Source organism: Xenopus tropicalis, chromosome 8 (genome assembly GCF_000004195.4).
Source record: "Xenopus tropicalis strain Nigerian chromosome 8, UCB_Xtro_10.0, whole genome shotgun sequence".
Classification (NCBI taxonomy): Eukaryota; Metazoa; Chordata; class Amphibia; order Anura; family Pipidae; genus Xenopus; species Xenopus tropicalis.
Window position 1 is genome coordinate 111,769,176 of NC_030684.2, and position 19,162 is coordinate 111,788,337.

Below are 19,162 nucleotides of genomic sequence, written 5' to 3' on the forward strand. Positions count from 1 at the left end.
ATGGTCAGTTCATTGGGGATCACTGGAGTTTAACCCCCTCTCATCCACCTACAGTACCTACCCCTGCTCTGTGCTGTCATTGCTTCATATGGAAGTTACATAAGTTTTTGCATTTTGCAGTTACATAACCTGCGTAAGTTTAAGGGTCCAATGATACTGCTGTGGGGCCAGTGGAGTTCATACGTTAGTTATGTAAGTTTCATGGAAAGTAACATGGAAGTTATGGAAGTGTAGGGACCCATAGGGTTAAGCTCCCTATGGTGTTATTCCCTATCCTTATATTATCTGTGCTGTTATAGGGCAGAGCCCTCTACACTCAGATTACAGTTATTTGGCTACCCCCTATAGGTTTAGCCAGGTTGACCACTCCCCTTGGCAGACTATATAGTGTCTTGCACAAGGAAGTGTATTCCTCTTTGGCTGCTGATGTCTCAAGGCTTCACGTCACTGAGCCTGAGGCAAGTAGGCCCCAGTAAAGAGAACCTGATATTTGTAAGTCGGGGACAGGGCCCCGTGAATGAGAACTAGCCAGCACAGTCAGATTATATAATAGCACCCTCTAGAAGTGGTGAGAACAGTCAGCTTAGTTAGTAAGGGCAGTTGATAGCCCCAACCAGGAGTTGTAAAAGGGTTTAGTCCACCCCGGCTCTGTAGTCGTTCTTTAGGGACCGGTTTTATTAGACGCCAGGTACCAGTGTTAGGAGCTCTCCCCTGGACCACAGTCGGCCGGAATACTCCCTTCTGAAAGGTCTATATCTCAGGTGTCAACTAACCCTCTGTGCAATCCTCCAAGTGGGGTATTCTGTGCCTAAGTGTCACCTTTGCATCTTCCATGGTGATAACAAGTGTATACTGCTGTGTCTGTGAGTATAACCCTGCTGCACTATTAAGTTGTGCCTTGTCCAATAAACTGTACTATAGTTGATCAGCAAGAATCCTCTGGCGTCCATCATTTACTATTTACACCACACACCTCAGCTAGTTGTAGTCCAACTACACCCTCGCTCCATCCTGATTCTCCCATATAGCGGAGGCTCACCCCTTTGTATTAAGTGTCGCAATGTAACCCATGCTCTCTATATCACTACTAGTCTGGGTTTGTTCCTAAAGGGTCAGAAAAGCGTTACAGAAGTTTTTGCATAAGTTACATAAACTGCGTACGCATAGGGCTCCAATGATGTGCTGTGGGGCCCCTGCTGGAAAGTTCAGTAAGTGGATCTCAATATAAACAGTTGATGTTACTCTATAATAATCAGGGATTCACAGGGCCCAGCACAACTGTACGCCCTCTCCCCCCGATAATGGCCCTGCCTACGCCAGCCAAATTCTGGCATAAAACCCCAATGCCAGTGAAATTCTGGCATAAAACACCTACGCCAGCAAAATTCTGGCATAAAACACCTACGCCAGCAAAATTCTGGCATAAAACACCTACGCCAGCCAAGTTCTGTCATTATATCCCTACACTAGACAAATACTGACATTAAACCCCTAACTTCAGCCAAATTCTGGCATTTCACTGCTAGCAGCCACATTTTGGCATTAAACCCTTAACACCAGCCAAATTCTGTTATTACATCTCTAACACCCACCACATTTTGGCATTAAACCCCTACCACCAACCAAATTCTGCCCATGGGCATAACTATCGACAAAATAATTATCAATTCTATATACAGTATGTTGGAAACATAGGGTAACTTACCAATGTTTTGGGGCCCTAAATGGAATATGCTGTGGGGCCCAGTGACATCTATTTACACCACTGATTCTGGCATTTCACTCCTAACACCAGCCAAATTGTGCCATAACACCCCTACCAGCAGCAAAATGTACTCATGGGTACACAGAGTTAAAGGGAAAATCTGCCATAGCAAACATTGAGTGCTATGATTCAATCAGGAAATATTAGATGCATGCACCAATAATATGGAAGAATATTTAATTTATAAAATCAGTTGTAGCCTCTATCCAAAAGCACCCATTTTATATTTTCTCATTCATTATTGATCTCTTTCATTTTCTACCAAACCCAACAACTTTCTTACAGATCACCATGTCATTATTTTTAGTGATGAGCGAATCTGTCCCGGAATTTTGTAGCGAATCTCTGCCTGGCAAAAAATTTCGCTCACTAATTATTTTACCGCAAGAGGTTCAAGTAAACCATCAGAACTACTACCCTGCATTACATACCCTAACACCAACTGGCTGTTGCCAACAAATCCCCTAGCCCCAGCTAAATGTTGGCAATGTACCAAGCGGGATACACAAGGTGCAATGTTGGAATAGGCAATAAAAGCATCTTACATAGACACAAATACAAACAGGAGGTGGTACTAAAGAATTATTCCCATTCATTACCCAGCATGCCCTATTAGGTATCTCCTGTCTTGGCACCAAGCCTGTTTAGTTCATCATAACAACTGTACTCATCAGTTATGCAGTGGATTGCAAATACAAACTTTCTACTGAAGAGTATTCCTGATTCCCTTCTAGGTGGGTAAATATAAACTTTACAAACTGTAAGGGTAAATGTTGTAGCTTAGTGAAGCCTAAGCATAATCTATATATACACTGAGCTGACACTGATAGTGGGGGCAATCGATATATTTACGGAATAGGTTTAACATATGTATAACAGAGTGGAACTGCAGTTCCCTGCTACAGCCATGTATCCCATTACTGTGTGATGCCTGTAATGAAGAACTGCACTGACTGCTTGGAGCTTATGGTTCTTCTCTGTTTTGCATGTAAATATTTTTCTACCCTGCTCTGTGACTAAATAGCCCAGGCTTTGGCCTAATGGAGTTGCCACCGTCCCTTCTAGGCTAAAATACCCAGCCTGTACTTACTGGTGCTCCCCGGGTTCTTTCTCTTTGCTCTATCCCTTTATGGCCAAATATGTTTTTGTAGGAGCAGTTTGAGGCTAAAATGCCATTATAGTACACATATTCCAATGTAATATAAAAACCCATTTTTTTCTGTGAGGTTTCTATAATAACAAACCACCTGTACTGTATATAGTTACTAATTAACTTAGGTTTTCATTATTAGAAGTGATATTATTAAAGTGCATCACTATGGAAACCACTGCAATGCAATATGTGGTCATCTGTGTGAAGTGACAGTGCTGTGACCTCGATATATTTCTTAGATCTTCTTATTGTCTCTGTAAAATAGTTTTTTGACCAATTATTGAAGTTTGTTTCTAAGCTGTGAGTGTGGGGCTCTAATCACTTTCCCTGCTCCTTTTCTCAGTTATTTTTGGAACAGGACTAGGAATGATTTTAATGGTGTGAGGTCTGGAGTCAAACAAACTTTATAGGGACCCACTGTTTATGAAATGAACAACTGTTTAACTCGTTGCCCTTCAGTTGTTGTCAAATTACAACTCTTGGTGCCTTCCAGTTGCTTTAAACAACAGCTGAAGGACCACAGGTTGGGTAACAAAGATGTATAGTGTTACTGCTGCCATTGTTTCTGTTATATTACATCCTGCTGTATTATTATTAACATTTATTTATAAAGCGCCAGCATATTCCGCAGCGCTGTACAATAAGTGGGTTTCATACATTGGACATACAGAGTAACATATAAAGCAATCAATAACCGATACAAGAGGTGAAGAGCTACTATAGGCACCATCTCTCCCTACTATACCTGCTATCCCACAGCCACAGTCCCTTCCCAGAGGCTATTATCCCCCCCACTGCTACTATAGGCACCATCTCTCCCTACTATACCTGCTATCCCACAGCCCCAGTCCCTTCCCAGAGGCTATTATCCCCCCACTGCTACTGTAGGCACCATCTCTCCCTACTATACCTGCTATCCCACAGCCACAGTCCCTTCCCAGAGGCTATTATCCCCCCACTGCTACTATAGGCACCATCTCTCCCTACTATACCTGCTATCCCACAGCCCCAGTCCCTTCCCAGAGGCTATTATCCCACTGCTACTATAGGCACCATCTCTCCCTACTATACCTGCTATCCCACAGCCCCAGTCCCTTCCCAGAGGCTATTATCCCACTGCTACTATAGGCGCCATCTCTCCCTACTATACCTGCTATCCCACAGCCACAGTCCCTTCCCAGAGGCTATTATCCCCCCACCACTACTATAGGCACCATCTCTCCCTACTATACCTGCTATCCCACAGCCCCAGTCCCTTCCCAGAGGCTATTATCCCCACTGCTACTATAGGCACCATCTCTCCCTACTATACCTGCTATCCCACAGCCACAGTCCCTTCCCAGAGGCTATTATCCCACTGCTACTATAGGCACCATCTCTCCCTACTATACCTGCTATCCCACAGCCACAGTCCCTTCCCAGAGGCTATTATCCCACTGCTACTATAGGCACCATCTCACCCTACTATACCTGCTATCCCACAGCCCCAGTCCCTTCCCAGAGGCTATTATCCCACTGCTACTATAGGCACCATCTCTCCATACTATACCTGCTATCCCACAGCCCCAGTCCCTTCCCAGAGGCTATTATCCCCCCACTGCTACTATAGGCACCATCTCTCCCTACTATACCTGCTATCCCACAGCCCCAGTCCCTTCCCAGAGGCTATTATCCCCACTGCTACTATAGGCACCATCTCTCCCTACTATACCTGCTATCCCACAGCCACAGTCCCTTCCCAGAGGCTATTATCCCCCACTGCTAAAATAGGCACCATTTCTCCCTACCATACCTGCTATCCCACAGCCACAGTCCCTTCCCAGAGGCTATTAACCCCCCACCACTACTATAGGCACCATCTCTCCCTACTATACCTGCTATCCCACAGCCCCAGTCCCTTCCCAGAGGCTATTATCCCCACTGCTACTATAGGCACCATCTCTCCCTACTATACCTGCTATCCCACAGCCACAGTCCCTTCCCAGAGGCTATTATCCCACTGCTACTATAGGCACCATCTCACCCTACTATACCTGCTATCCCACAGCCCCAGTCCCTTCCCAGAGGCTATTATCCCACTGCTACTATAGGCACCATCTCTCCATACTATACCTGCTATCCCACAGCCCCAGTCCCTTCCCAGAGGCTATTATCCCCCCACTGCTACTATAGGCACCATCTCTCCCTACTATACCTGCTATCCCACAGCCACAGTCCCTTCCCAGAGGCTATTATCCCACTGCTACTATAGGCACCATCTCTCCCTACTATACCTGCTATCCCACAGCCACAGTCCCTTCCCAGAGGCTATTATCCCCACTGCTGCTACTATAGGCACCATCTCTCCCTACTATACCTGCTATCCCACAGCCCCAGTCCCTTCCCAGAGGCTATTATCCCCACTGATACTATAGGCACCATCTCTCCCTACTATACCTGCTATCCCACAGCCCCAGTCCCTTCCCAGAGGCTATTATCCCCCACTGCTACTATAGGCACCATCTCTCCCTACTATACCTGCTATCCCACAGCCCCAGTCCCTTCCCAGAGGCTATTATCCCCACTGCTGCTACTATAGGCACCATCTCTCCCTACTATACCTGCTATCCCACAGCCACAGTCCCTTCCCAGAGGCTATTATCCCCCCACTGCTACTATAGGCACCATCTCTCCCTACTATACCTGCTATCCCACAGCCACAGTCCCTTCCCAGAGGCTATTATCCCCCCACTGCTACTATAGGCACCATCTCTCCCTACTATACCTGCTATCCCACAGCCACAGTCCCTTCCCAGAGGCTATTATCCCACTGCTACTATAGGCACCATCTCTCCCTACTATACCTGCTATCCCACAGCCCCAGTCCCTTCCCAGAGGCTATTATCCCCACTGCTGCTACTATAGGCACCATCTCTCCCTACTATACCTGCTATCCCACAGCCACAGTCCCTTCCCAGAGGCTATTATCCCCCCACTGCTACTATAGGCACCATCTCTCCCTACTATACCTGCTATCCCACAGCCACAGTCCCTTCCCAGAGGCTATTATCCCCCACTGCTAAAATAGGCACCATTTCTCCCTACCATACCTGCTATCCCACAGCCACAGTCCCTTCCCAGAGGCTATTATCCCCCCACTGCTACTATAGGCACCATCTCTCCCTACTATACCTGCTATCCCACAGCCACAGTCCCTTCCCAGAGGCTATTATCCCACTGCTACTATAGGCACCATCTCTCCCTACTATACCTGCTATCCCACAGCCACAGTCCCTTCCCAGAGGCTATTATCCCACTGCTACTATAGGCACCATCTCTCCCTACTATACCTGCTATCCCACAGCCACAGTCCCTTCCCAGAGGCTATTATCCCACTGCTACTATAGGCACCATCTTTCCCTACTATACCTGCTATCCCACAGCCCCAGTCCCTTCCCACAGGTTATTACTGGTGACAAAAAAATATAGGCTTTGAAGTTGCTGAAAACATGTTTAAAATAAATATTAGTCACTTGTCCCCTGCTCCGGAGGTCACAGGGCTACTGGGCCACAAGGCAGATATCAATCATGACAGCTACTTGTGCAAAGACAGAGATGTAATTATGATAGGATATGCTGATATGATATGACTGCAACTGAGACATTGAATTGGTGGTTGTAGTGTGCCTACACTTGTATGCTATGCTAATTTTTCCCTTTTTATCCTTCTCTGTCATATATGTTAAAATCAGAAATAAAAATTGTAAACAAGTTACTAAATATTAAACTGCATATTAACAGGTATATTGTTAGAATACAGCTGAGAACCTGGACAGTAGAGGTCTGCTGGAAGAAGGCCTGGATATGGCAGGTTTGCCCCAAGCTGGTTACATTTCCTTGCACACCAGCTCCCTTGTCAGGAGGTTTATACTGAGTAGATTTGAAAGGTCCAGAGTGAACAACACCCTTGAGTGGATAACATGAGCCGCAGACATCAGTAGGGGAGAGGGCCGCAGCTGTGCTCACATGTATACATTTATATTGCTATATATATCTATAGAGAGTGGTAGACTGTAGCATATAGACAGAGGGGAAAATGCATAGAAGTGATAAGTTAACCATAGATGCACAGTAGATGGCTGTTAAAGAAACAGTAAAAATGAAAGTGTATCAAAGTAATTCATATATTATGTATTAGTGCCCCAGCACTGCTAAGAAGTTATGTGTTTGCTTCAGAAAGACTACTATAGATTATATAAACGTAGCTGCTGTGTAGTCATGGGGGTAGTTATTTAAACTGCGATTGGGCTAAACAGCACAGGTAACAACAGATAAAAAGTAAACTCTGTAAAACACCATTGTATTTTATAGAGCTTATCTGATATCTGTTTTATAACATGCGCCTTTTCTCCTTTTTCCATCTTGAACAGCTGCCCCCATGAATACACAGCAGCTTATTTTTAAACACTATAGAAGTCTTTCTGAAGCAAACACACATTTGCCAGTGCAGGGCAACAGTAAATTATATTTATTACGTTTTTTAATTACATAAAATGCATTTTCTTTATAGAACCAAAATTACTCCCCTTTTTGCACTTTGCCCCATAAGGCAGCTTATAACAAAGGTTATTTAGTCACATGTTTATCTCTCAATTTGTGGCCGTTGCTTTTAAACACTTTCCTACTGCCCCTGTATCTAATTCTGGCCATGGACAAAGTCATACAGTACATTAGTAATAAAATCAGCCAAACAATACTGCACATATATTCTATAACATATAAGCCTGTGCTGGGTAATATGGTATTGCTTCCACTTTGGTGTGAATAATATGTACTGACACATTTCACATTGCCTTTCTTCAATTGTTATCATGGCAATCAAGGTATGTGCACAAAAGTGACCTTTCTAGAGCACAGGGCCTCCTGCTTCATTAGCCCGGGGTGCTTTAGACTGAAGGAGGTGCCTGTTGGCAGATTTAAAGGTAACACACCATTTAAACTATATAACCAGTTCATAATGGGGTGTTCAGTGAGACTCTGGCTGCCATGTTTATTCGTTAACCTTACTGGCTTCCTATGTATCTAAAGTATCCAAAGTATTGGGTCCATCGGTATAGTAGATTGGTGGGGCTGGTCAGGGGTAGGTTTGGGTGGAAACTAAGGACGAATTATTAAAATAATAGGCAGCAAAAGGAGATATTGACCTGAAAATATAAAAAACCTTATTCTCCACTGTAGGGTAATACTTTGAACAGGACAACTGATTGCTTCACTAATATATGTATATATATATCTATCTATCTGTTGCAATATATATTAGTGCAATATCCATTCCTGACACATCAGCCATCGCTTTGTCTGCCAGTGTGGTTTATTTAATCAAGTGTATGAAATGCCTAACAGGGGTATTTGATATACACAGGGCTGTCTGAATATTGCTGTTCTCGAGCACTGCTTCAGAGTAGGCAAGGAATGGAACTCCCTAGAGGAATACCTAAACGTGGACAAGGGTCTAATGGCAAGTTCTCTAAACCTGGATGAGAAGTCTGTCCATCAGTATCAGCCTTACACCTCACACCTTGGCCCTAAGTCTAACTGGTTGTTTGATCCCAGTCAGTTTATACCATGTCTGTCTCTCAGCTGCTCTCCCCATATGTTTCTTATTTTTGTTTGATGATATGTATATATAGCATGAAATAATATATATATATATAAACACATTGATTTGGCAGCACTAAAATTTGATTAAAAATGTTTTTATATGTATGCAGCATAAATGTAAAAGCATTTTTTTATCGAACTGGAGTGCTGGCAGATTGATTTGTTTGTATGTTTTTCTCCGGTTGGAGGTTAGAGCCATGCGTCCAGACATAAGGAGGATAAGGTGATTTCAGCAGGAATGGCCCTTATTATTCATAAATTAATGCTCAGGACCTGGGGTTTTCTGGATAAAGGATCATTCTGTAATTTTGACCTCTATACCATGTCTATTAAAAAAATCATTACAATGTTATTTAAACCCAAAAGGATTGTTTTGTCTCCAAAAAGGTTAATTATATCTTAGTAAGGGTCAGGTACTGTTTTATTATTACATAGAAAAAGGAAAATTTTGTAATTATTTAATTATAATGGGGCAGACAATTATTTAAACTTTCCTTTTTTTCTCCCTCCCTTAATTGGGGTGATACAAAGATTGCCTTACTAACAGTGTCCACAAAATGGTGCCTTCCTGCCTCCTGTGATTGTGTAATTCCACGACTGAAGGAAACAAGATTTATATCATTTATATAGTGTAAGTGAAGTTTGTTTTGCTTAACAAACACAATAGGAAAAAAATTGGAATGATTTTTTAGGGTGACACTAAGTGGCCAGTAAAAGTATGTTCTTTTTCTTTTCTGAAGTGGATGACATGGTTCCGCACTTTAACTTGGAGCACAATAAATTCTACATTTGGTTTGCCATGTTCTAAGGTCAACACATCTACTGGAAAAACAGAGATAGAGGGGCAAAAGCAATTGGCATATTTTCTGGTAGAATCGACAATGACAAGAAAGGGTAATCAGAGTCAGATAATACTAGCATTATTATGAGCATTGCTTTTCTATATAGACAGTCCTATAATGACAAAATTGTAATGAATACAGGTGCTCATGTTAAACATCTCCACTTGTCTGTGCACACAGCGCAGGCACATAGTAAGGTTGAAAACAGTCATTGAGTTCATTCTCTGTTTATCCAGAGGAACGCAGCCCGCCCCCTTCTATTACCCAGCAGTACAGCTGTTGGTTTAACCTTATGGGGGGGGCGTCAATCCTAGCTGAACAGAGGCAGGCAGGGGATATGTGCAACAATAGCATCTTGATCTTGTTCAGTTTGTTTATGTTTAATTAAACAACTGCTGGAATTCACCTTTTTAGGTGCTTTTAAACATCTAACAAAAAAAATTATTGTTAATTTGTATTCTTGGTGAGTCAGGGAATAAAAACTAATGGCTAATCTGAATGTCCTTTTAAGTTGGAAGTTATACTCACTGAAATGAAATGACTGTTCGCTAGATATTCATGCCTCTGACAAATAGTAACGTTTGTATCCCTATTGCTGCCCATCAGTAAACTTTGTTCTGCTCAGTACAACCTGTCACTTTTTTGCACTTTATGCCCTGACTGCAATTAAAAGAATTGCTGCTGGTCTCTGCGCTCCACTATAGAGATCTGTGTTTGCCCCATGATTGAGGGGTCCTAGCTGCCAGAGGTGGCCAAGTTGATGCCGCCCCTTCGCTTCCCACGCTGCATTGCTCTATAAGTTACCAGGAGTGGATTTTTGCCACCCCTGGTAACCTACCGGGCGCTGCCAACTAAGGTGAGTTTTTCAATTTACTACCTTTGCACCTGTGTCCAATGTTGCCTTCCCCCCACACTAATGTAAATCACTGATAGGAAAAGTAGCAAGGCAACTTCAGGCTATGAAAGAAGCATAGTCAATGCATATGTTTTCCCATCGGCATTAAAGTAAATCACCTTGGACCTTTTGTTGCGCACACCTGATTAGGCTAAACGCAAGTGACCAAACATCCCATGTGCCCGTGCCCTGAATAGTTCTATTATGCTATTACAACTGGATCTTGGGAAGAGCAGCCTGTGAGACCAATGTTTTGGTTTAGAGACACTTATATAGATAATTTGACTAAGTTGGAAGATGCTGGCCCATAGGAATATTCCCAGAGGTAAATAGTTAGCACTATATGGGGTTTGGCAATTTTATGATCATAAATCTAAATAAATGACATGTTAGGCCTCCGTGCCAACCCCCCCCCCCCACCTACATTCCCCCTATAAATAAATGCACTAAGGTGCTTGCAGCCATGGTTCCTCTAACTCAACAAAACTCCAATCATTTGTGTTGAAATGAAACACATAAATAGAATCCATGTTTCAAGCTCCAGCACAGAAATCTGTCTACAAAATCATAATATACATTTGTCTTGCTGTATATCTGATGGCTGGACACAGAATAGCTTCAGCAGAAAAGCAACGACTTGTTAACTCCAGACCAATCTTCCTCCTTACAAGAACATTTATAAATTGACTATTTTTATTTTCCAATATCCAAGAGATGTTTTACTTTTATAGACTATGTATCCCCTAAATGCTACATCTCCGCTGTCTATTTCAATTCCAAAAACCGGCTCTGGCAGTGAATGAGTGAAGAAGACCACAACGTTGATGAAGATGCTTGCATTGGGAGTTGCCATGGCGATGGTATTAGCAGAGATTTAAGATCTTTTGATTTAGATGTTAAATGGTTAGAAGCCAATAAATGCTAACAATGGTGAACTCTCATGACCAGCTCCTGTAATGCAGATGTCAAGAAGAAGGCGGCAGAGCTGTAACATTTAACATGTAATCATAGCAATGTCATATGGCTCCTCTGATTGATAAATATGACACTTTTCTTTCTCATGACCAGTCATAGAAACCTAAAGTAAACATTCTGCAGCATTGTGATGCTATAACAGTGATGATCTACCTTCTGTCCTTTAGATGTCCTTACTACATCTCCCACACCCCCAACATCCCATGGAGGGTTACAGAATGCTTGCGTCTCTTCTATAGCTTTTTTTTTACATAACTTTTGGAACCACATTTTTACTTATGCTGTAAATATTAGATTGTAGTGAAATTAGATGGAAAAACAACCCACGGCTCATACCAGTGTCTGTTGCTGCTCTCCACTTGCAGGGCATTCTCCCTATAATAAATGTATTCCATTTTCTATGGAGTCAAATGCACCACAAAGTATGGAGTCTGCAGCTTTATTCCACCACTTACAACACAATGGGTAAAACAATAAAACTGATCAGTGGAAGAAGCAGCAGAAGAACCTACAGTAACTAGGGGCTACAGGAATCAAAGCATAAGGCTTTCTCTCAGAAGCAAGCCATGTCCAATTATTTTTATTAAACAAATGCCAATGTATGCATGGCAGATTCTAATTGGACGTCTCATGGGGAAAGAGATTTGGGGGGGGGGCAATTTCCCATAATGGGCTATGTTCAAAGCAAAATAAATTGTAGATGCTAGTTGCATTCTGAGCATCACGTGGACAGGACAAGGGTGTTCTATTATAAATTGTAATCATTCTCTGATGTTTGTATGCCTTCCCTGGATATGTCACAGTGCTTTGTGGCCTGCACTGCACTGGCATGGGCAGTTTGCCAGCTGGGATACAAGATAAATAACAAGCAAAATATCTTTCCATGTTATGAGTTGTCTCCTCATTCCCCAAAACACCACATAGATCGTTTATAGCATTGAAATCGTTATATGGTGCTGCATGTTAAGTCAATGCAGGGGTACTATACCTATGAATAGAAGGCAATGCTTGGAAGCCAACACCCTAAATGAATGTGTGGTTCCATTTGGCTTTGTATAACATATACAAAAGATTTACTTATATAAAGAACAATTAGGTACTGGAAAGCATGGAATGTTAATGGAGCAAATTGAAATGGAATTTTAATGTATTTTTATATGGAAGAAAAATGCACAACAATTATTTATAAAGAACTTCATAACAACCAGACTAGGGACATAAATACCATGGCCACAGTAGCTTGGGCTGGAAATATAGCTCAGGCTCTGGGGGACCTTGACCTATTGTAAGCCTGCTATTTGCATGAAATATAAAGACCGTCTGCAAGTTCATGAATGCTCCAAATTTTGCCAGCTACTGCATTAATAAAGTTGCGTTATTTATGTGGATGATGTGCAATGATCAAATAAAGTTGCCTTTGATTAAGAAAGACATAGGGACCCGTTGACTACAATGTTTCTCCATAGACCTGCAACCTGAACTGCAAGGGTTGCATCTCATAACCCATGAGTGACATCATTATAACTTTATAACACTTTGACAGGCAGCATTACCTGACACAGAAAATTATTATTCTCAGGTGCTTTGCAGGCATTCTGTAAGTATCTGACCCAGTGTAAGAATCTAGGATGATATAGACTGAGAATAAAGAAGGTCTTCATTTGAGAGGGACGAATATGCAACCTCTTTATTGGCTTCACCCCAAAATCATATCCCTTACTTGTTCAGTTTTTGAGTTTGTGCTAAGCAGAGATTGGAGAGAAGGGTTAGGTCCCTTGAGTAATTTAGCCACTTATTTCTCTGCATGCCCTTGTGTGATGGAACCTGAGCTCTATAGTATTTTTACTTTGTAATCTCACTTTCTCCCTGTTATGTGACCCTTTTAGAAAACAATATTGTCTCATTAGAAAGCAGCACTTATGTAGGGCAGGCTGGATAAACCTCCCTTAATCCTGCAGACCCATGAATGAAAATTAGACGGAATCAGATCAGTTTCTGAACAGCATTACCAAGCCACTTCTGCTCCTCTCTCGGCGTAGCTATTAAGCTAGCACTGGATTGTATGTTTAAGCCAAAGGTGACATTGGGAGCTGTCCTGAGGGGCAAAAATCTGTTCCCAGGATGCACTGGGATTCTCTGACCAGTGTTCACTTGGGTAAAGAGCAAAATAACTATATAATCACAGACTCAGTACTATTAATAAACAGCTATAGAAGGTTCTCATATAAGATGGATGTGAAATGGCACAGAGTGTAATTAGACTTGGTACAAGGAATGCTGTCTCTGTATTCTCTACACCGTGGCACATTGTTATAACATCTTGGCTGCCAGCCTGCATGAGTTTATTTTGCTGCACAATGATTCACGTGGTAATAGAAAATGTACTGCATTTTTGTTTGTATGACATGCTTGAGAAAGGGCCCGGAGGGGCCCCGAAATATTGCTTTGCTCTATATGTACTTGAGCTAAATTAACACTTTTGCACGGATTGTACCTTTTCAGTGTGCTACTGGATTCTTTTGCAATTTGCTGTTGGTGTAACATTAAGCATGCAGAGAATGCTTAGCCATAGCTAGGGGCCATGGTATAATAGGGTTGCTTGTACATACTTTCTTTAAACTAAAATACAGGTCATCAAAAGAAAAGCTGACATGAGTGTAATAAATAGTCTATCCATGCTACCTTCACTTTCCTGGGTCCTCCCACTGAAAAAAGATTTGGGACCCCCCCCCCCAAGTTAGATTACTATGACTTCCTCCCATGGCCATAAGCAAATCTGACAGCATGGTTGCAGGCATGAGAGAGGGTTCTGGGGGGCCTTTATGGGACCCCTTGTCCCCTTGGATTCCCCTGCAGTTAAAGGGTCTGCTGAAAGGTAGTTACATAATTTCTTCTAACATTATGGCAAGGGCAAATCCTTAGATCTGATATTACAAGAAAACGTTTTTAATTGCATTATTTGTTAGATCCAATGTACTCTGCTGGTGGTCCTAGAACTATACAGGGGCCAGTGGTGCCCTGATTAGAACCCAGAACCCTTTGTTTTTAGAGTTCTGGATTCTAAAAGATTTTACTGCAGGGCCCTGTTAAGTCTAGTTACACTGTTCATTATCAAGGGGAAAGTAGGAGAGGGTCACCTCAGCTCAGACCTCCTGTGCACATTCTATTTCCATCCCAGTTTGGTTGGAGCATCTGCTGGAAATGGCACCCAGAGATTCTTGGGCTTATATTGACATGCAGGGGGGCATCCATATACAAACTGCAGGGTTGCTGTATGCAGACTTGGGCTGTATTCTGCCTGCTTTAGGCCATACCAATAAAGAAAATATTAGCATGGTTTCCGTTATCTCCTTCCCTGTTGACTGGTAACAATGCTGTGGTGCACCCACCAAGTGTAATAAGTGTGTATAGGAACAGAGAAGGAGAAACAGAAGAGAAGGGAAGTGAAATGGGGAAGAAATAGAGAAAATTGAAATAAGGTAAAATGGCACAGTTGGAGAAGTGGAAGAGAAAATAAGAATCGCTCAAGGGTGGAAAGAATAAATAAATGTACCGGGGAGAGTTTAAAAAAGAGGAAAGATATTTTTCTTATGAACGAAGTCTCAGCATGAAATAATTATTCAGAAGAACAATCTATTGTATATGTCTGTAAAGTTTCTCATTCATCCAGGTCATGGTATATCTGTAGTAATAAGTCAAATCAACTGGACTTGCTGGGGGTCATTTATAAAGTTTGGCAGAGAATTTATTTTTTGCAAATGGTTGTTTTGCACATGTTTTCCACTAAATAGTTAAATTTTGCACTTCCGTGCCCATCTTTCTGTTCCTTTCTGAGAAAAACAGTACAATGCCAATTGTGCACAAAAATTTGTAAATGAGATTGCGGTTTGCGTGAGCAGCCGCTCTCTGTGTGTTTATTGTGTGCGAATATAGCGCCAATTTTCACTTTGTTTTTAAAAAGCTTTCACACTGTGAATAAAAAAACACAATCACAATAATGTTTGCACAGTCTTACCTAGCTTTATAAATATAAACAAGGGCAGGGCAAATATGTCCACTGTGTGAATAATTCTGCGCTGCGTAAATGACCCCCGCTATGTTTCAATTGAAGATGTTTCACAAGTCATCCCATTGTCTTTCTCAGTTCAGAAACTGACAAAAGCAGTTAGATGACTAGGAAAAGTCTTCAAGAAAAACACAGCAAGTCCAGTTGATTTGACTTATTACTACAGATAATGTACTGTATATGTACATATGGGCATGCTTATTCGTATTTATAGAAACTATTAAAGCTAGCACTAGATGTAGAGCAGAGGACACATGGGGTAGAGCGCACCATCTGCAGTATTTGCCTTGGGTACCAAATCTCCTAGTGCCAGCAGTGCTTGTAGGTGATATTCTATATCTATTGCAGAGAAATAGTCCTCTTCTACATACAAGTAAGGGCTGTATATCCTTCAGTGATGGAAACAGGTTTACATGGGATCTGTGAACACCAAGACAAAATGCTCTATTAGAAAGATACAATCTCAGCCATAAAGCATGACACAGCTGCTGGTATGTGAGGGAAAGGTGGAAGCAGCTGCTATGGAATTAACAGCAAATCTGAAAATATATAGGGAATATGTTTCCCTATTGCAGCCCAAAAGCTAATGTTGTTTTTATATTTTACTATTGCATATTTTTGGATGATTCTCATATTCCATATATCACTGTTAGGGACACACAGAATCCAGGATTAGGTTTAGGATTTACGTTTAGGATTTTAGATTTTTTTGGAGTATTCAGGTCCAGTCGAATCGTAAGAATTCGGCTGTACCGAACTATTGTTGAAGCAATGTGGAAATTACAGTTGAGATTTAGTTTGCCATTCAGGGGATTGTTTTGTGGAGAATTTGGTATTAGTATAAATTATGAACCTTATAAATTAACATTTTGTCCTTTTGTGGTTGGAACCCACCAAGAACACCCCACCCCCATAGTTGCGAAAACTTTCAATTCTCTTTTCTCACTATATTTCCATCCCTTTAGGGCAGCATGAAGTTCAATTTGGGTGAGATCTGTGGTGTGCTAGGTCGCCGTGTTAGTTATCCTTGGAAATATGGCTGGATGATTGATATACCAATGTTTTTAGATATCTGGAAAACTGTTATGAGCAGCTGGAGGCCCTGGCCAAAGGTTGGACTTCCAAGGAAGTTTGAATTAAAAAAAAATGTATCTTTCTGCTTCCAAGAAGCCCTATATTTGCTTAAAAAAGAGTGGGGTGTTACTCAAAATTTTTGCCCATAAAGAATATCTATACCCCCAAACAATGCAGGTCTCTATAAAAATACATCACATAAAACAACCCATATGTAAAATACCTGCCATAGGGTTTGTTTTTGCACTTTACACATTGCCCCAAGCTTGAGTGGTGTGTATTGTTCATTTAACGAAATAACAGGCTAGAAGGAGAATGGAATTTTATCAGTTATTTCTATAGCTCTCACTCCATATTATTATCAGTATAGCAACCGAGTAAATTGGGTTTAAAAAGACAAGTTTATAACATATACCTTTTCACTTAACAAATCCATCCAGAGGAAGGCAAACAAAGAGCTGCTAATTCATTCTAAAGGAGGAGGCGGGAAATAAATGGCGATACGATTGTTGCCTTGATTAATTACCATCAAATGTTTAAGGCCTATGGTACGCCGCCCCTTGTGATTGACAGACTGTTGGAAAATGCAACAATTAAATTGCAAAATTAAAATCTCAACAATTAGTTACTTATAGGGCTCATAAACGCAAAAGATGCTGCTCAATGGAGCACTATCGTGCCATTAGGAGAGCGTCCCTCAAGAATGCTGATCTCTGCATTCTCAAATGATACTGAATTAATGGCAACACAGTGAGCCATAGCGAATTCCATTTCCCATTTACGAGGTTGGGAAGTGGTTGATGGCAGGTAAGGTATTTATTACCCCAGTAATCAAAACATTCTATGCATCATTGGCCTAATGAGTATGGTTTCTCCTCCTGTTATTCCAACCCTATCACCCTATCACCCGACCATACACTGGCCAATACTCACTGTATGGACACCTTTCTATTGGTCAATTCTTTAGGGCCACCAGCCTGAGGAGCTGCAGAACTTGCAGATGGTGCAGTTGCAGATGAAATTTTCTAGCATGCCTGATGAGTAGACCAACCTATACAAATGGAACCAACATGTCACTGGGATCGTTTCATGCACTTTAATTGGTTCATGTATACCCAGATTTACTGATACAAAGAACTTCCTTTTGCTGCTTTTAGGATCATGGGCGTTAAACTCATCAACTGCCTGAGCGTCACAATCTAACTACTATTTGATGTATATGCCTTATCTTACATGTCCTAAATCGAATGCCAGTCTGTGACATGCAACGAGGGATTCTGGGTAATTCTCACCAAATTGTACAACCTCCACTAATTTAAGAGCTCAACTAATAATGGAACTTCAAAATATTTGCTGTTTTATAAGATGCCTATGTCTGTGCCAGGTGGCACATTGGGAAACGATAGGGTCAGCATTGCTTGCAGTGAGTCCCAAAATATATTAGGTCCAGCTAACTGAGAATAATGCAAAGCCATTATCCGGCACAGCACTTCTGTTCTGCAGATTTGCAGTGTTCAACATTTTAATGACTGGCTGACCGGAAGGCAGCCATCTGGACTTCTAGCGCATGCATCCTATTTGCAAAAGTATCAGGGACTGCGGAGCTTCTACTAACTTTTCTTAGTTAACTATTAAAGGTATATCTTATATACCAACTTTATAGTCATTTTTTTAACATTAAAAGGTTTTATTATGTTATATTTTAGACATCATATTGGTTGGTGACGGGGTCTCCCCAATAAACCATCTTTGTAGGTGCTGGCCATGCAGAATAGCACAACATTGTGCTCATTGAGATACCTCTCCATCCTGATAGTTTCCTGTCATAATGTGGAGTATTGATCACAGCTCAGCTTGCAAACAATCGGCATGCTCTGGGAGCAGGGAAAAATGCCAAAAATAAACCCAGCAGTTGCAGCGCCTGCACATTTGCATGCAAATTGTCTTTCAACCCGGTCCCCAGTGACAGAAACAGGAAGGAGAAACGGAAACAGGATCAGCGTAAGGGAAATACATTCACAGTATATGCACTTCATGCTTACAGGAGGGAGAGTAGGTGCAGCACTATCCATGCATAAATTCTGCATTTATTTTGTCTTGTTTAATAGTTACTTTTTAAAGACTTTTTTTACTCTTCAAGTAAGTGAATTTATAGAAGTATACACTTAGGGGCTGATTTACTAACCCACGAATTCGAATCCGAATTGGAAAAATTCCGATTGGAAAATGAACATTTTGCGACTTTTTCGTATTTTTTGCGATTTTTTCGGCGCCTTTACGACTTTTCGGAAATTATCGCGACTTTTTCGTTACCAATACGATTTGCGCGAAAAAATGCGAGTTTTTCGTAGCCATTCCGAAAGTTGCGATTTTTTCGTAGCGTTAAAACTTGCGCGAAAAGTTGCGCTTTTTTCGTAGCGTTAAAACTTAAAAGGCGCAACGTTTTGTGCAAGTTTTAACACTACGAAAAAATCGCAACTTTCGGAATGGCTACGAAAAACTCGCGTTTTTCCGCAAAAATCGTATTGGTAACGAAAAAGTCGCGATAATTTTCCGAAAAAATCGCAAAATACCGATCATTACGAAAAAAACGCAATCGGACGCATTCGGCCCGTTCGTGAGTAAGTAAATGGGCCCCTAAGGCTTAGTTTGCCCCAATCTGATTCCTATGCAAGGGAGCAGAATCTCTCCTGGAAGCAATTCACCTCTCCGCACGCAGCCTTCCTTGCTCCTGGAATTGTAGCAGGTCTCT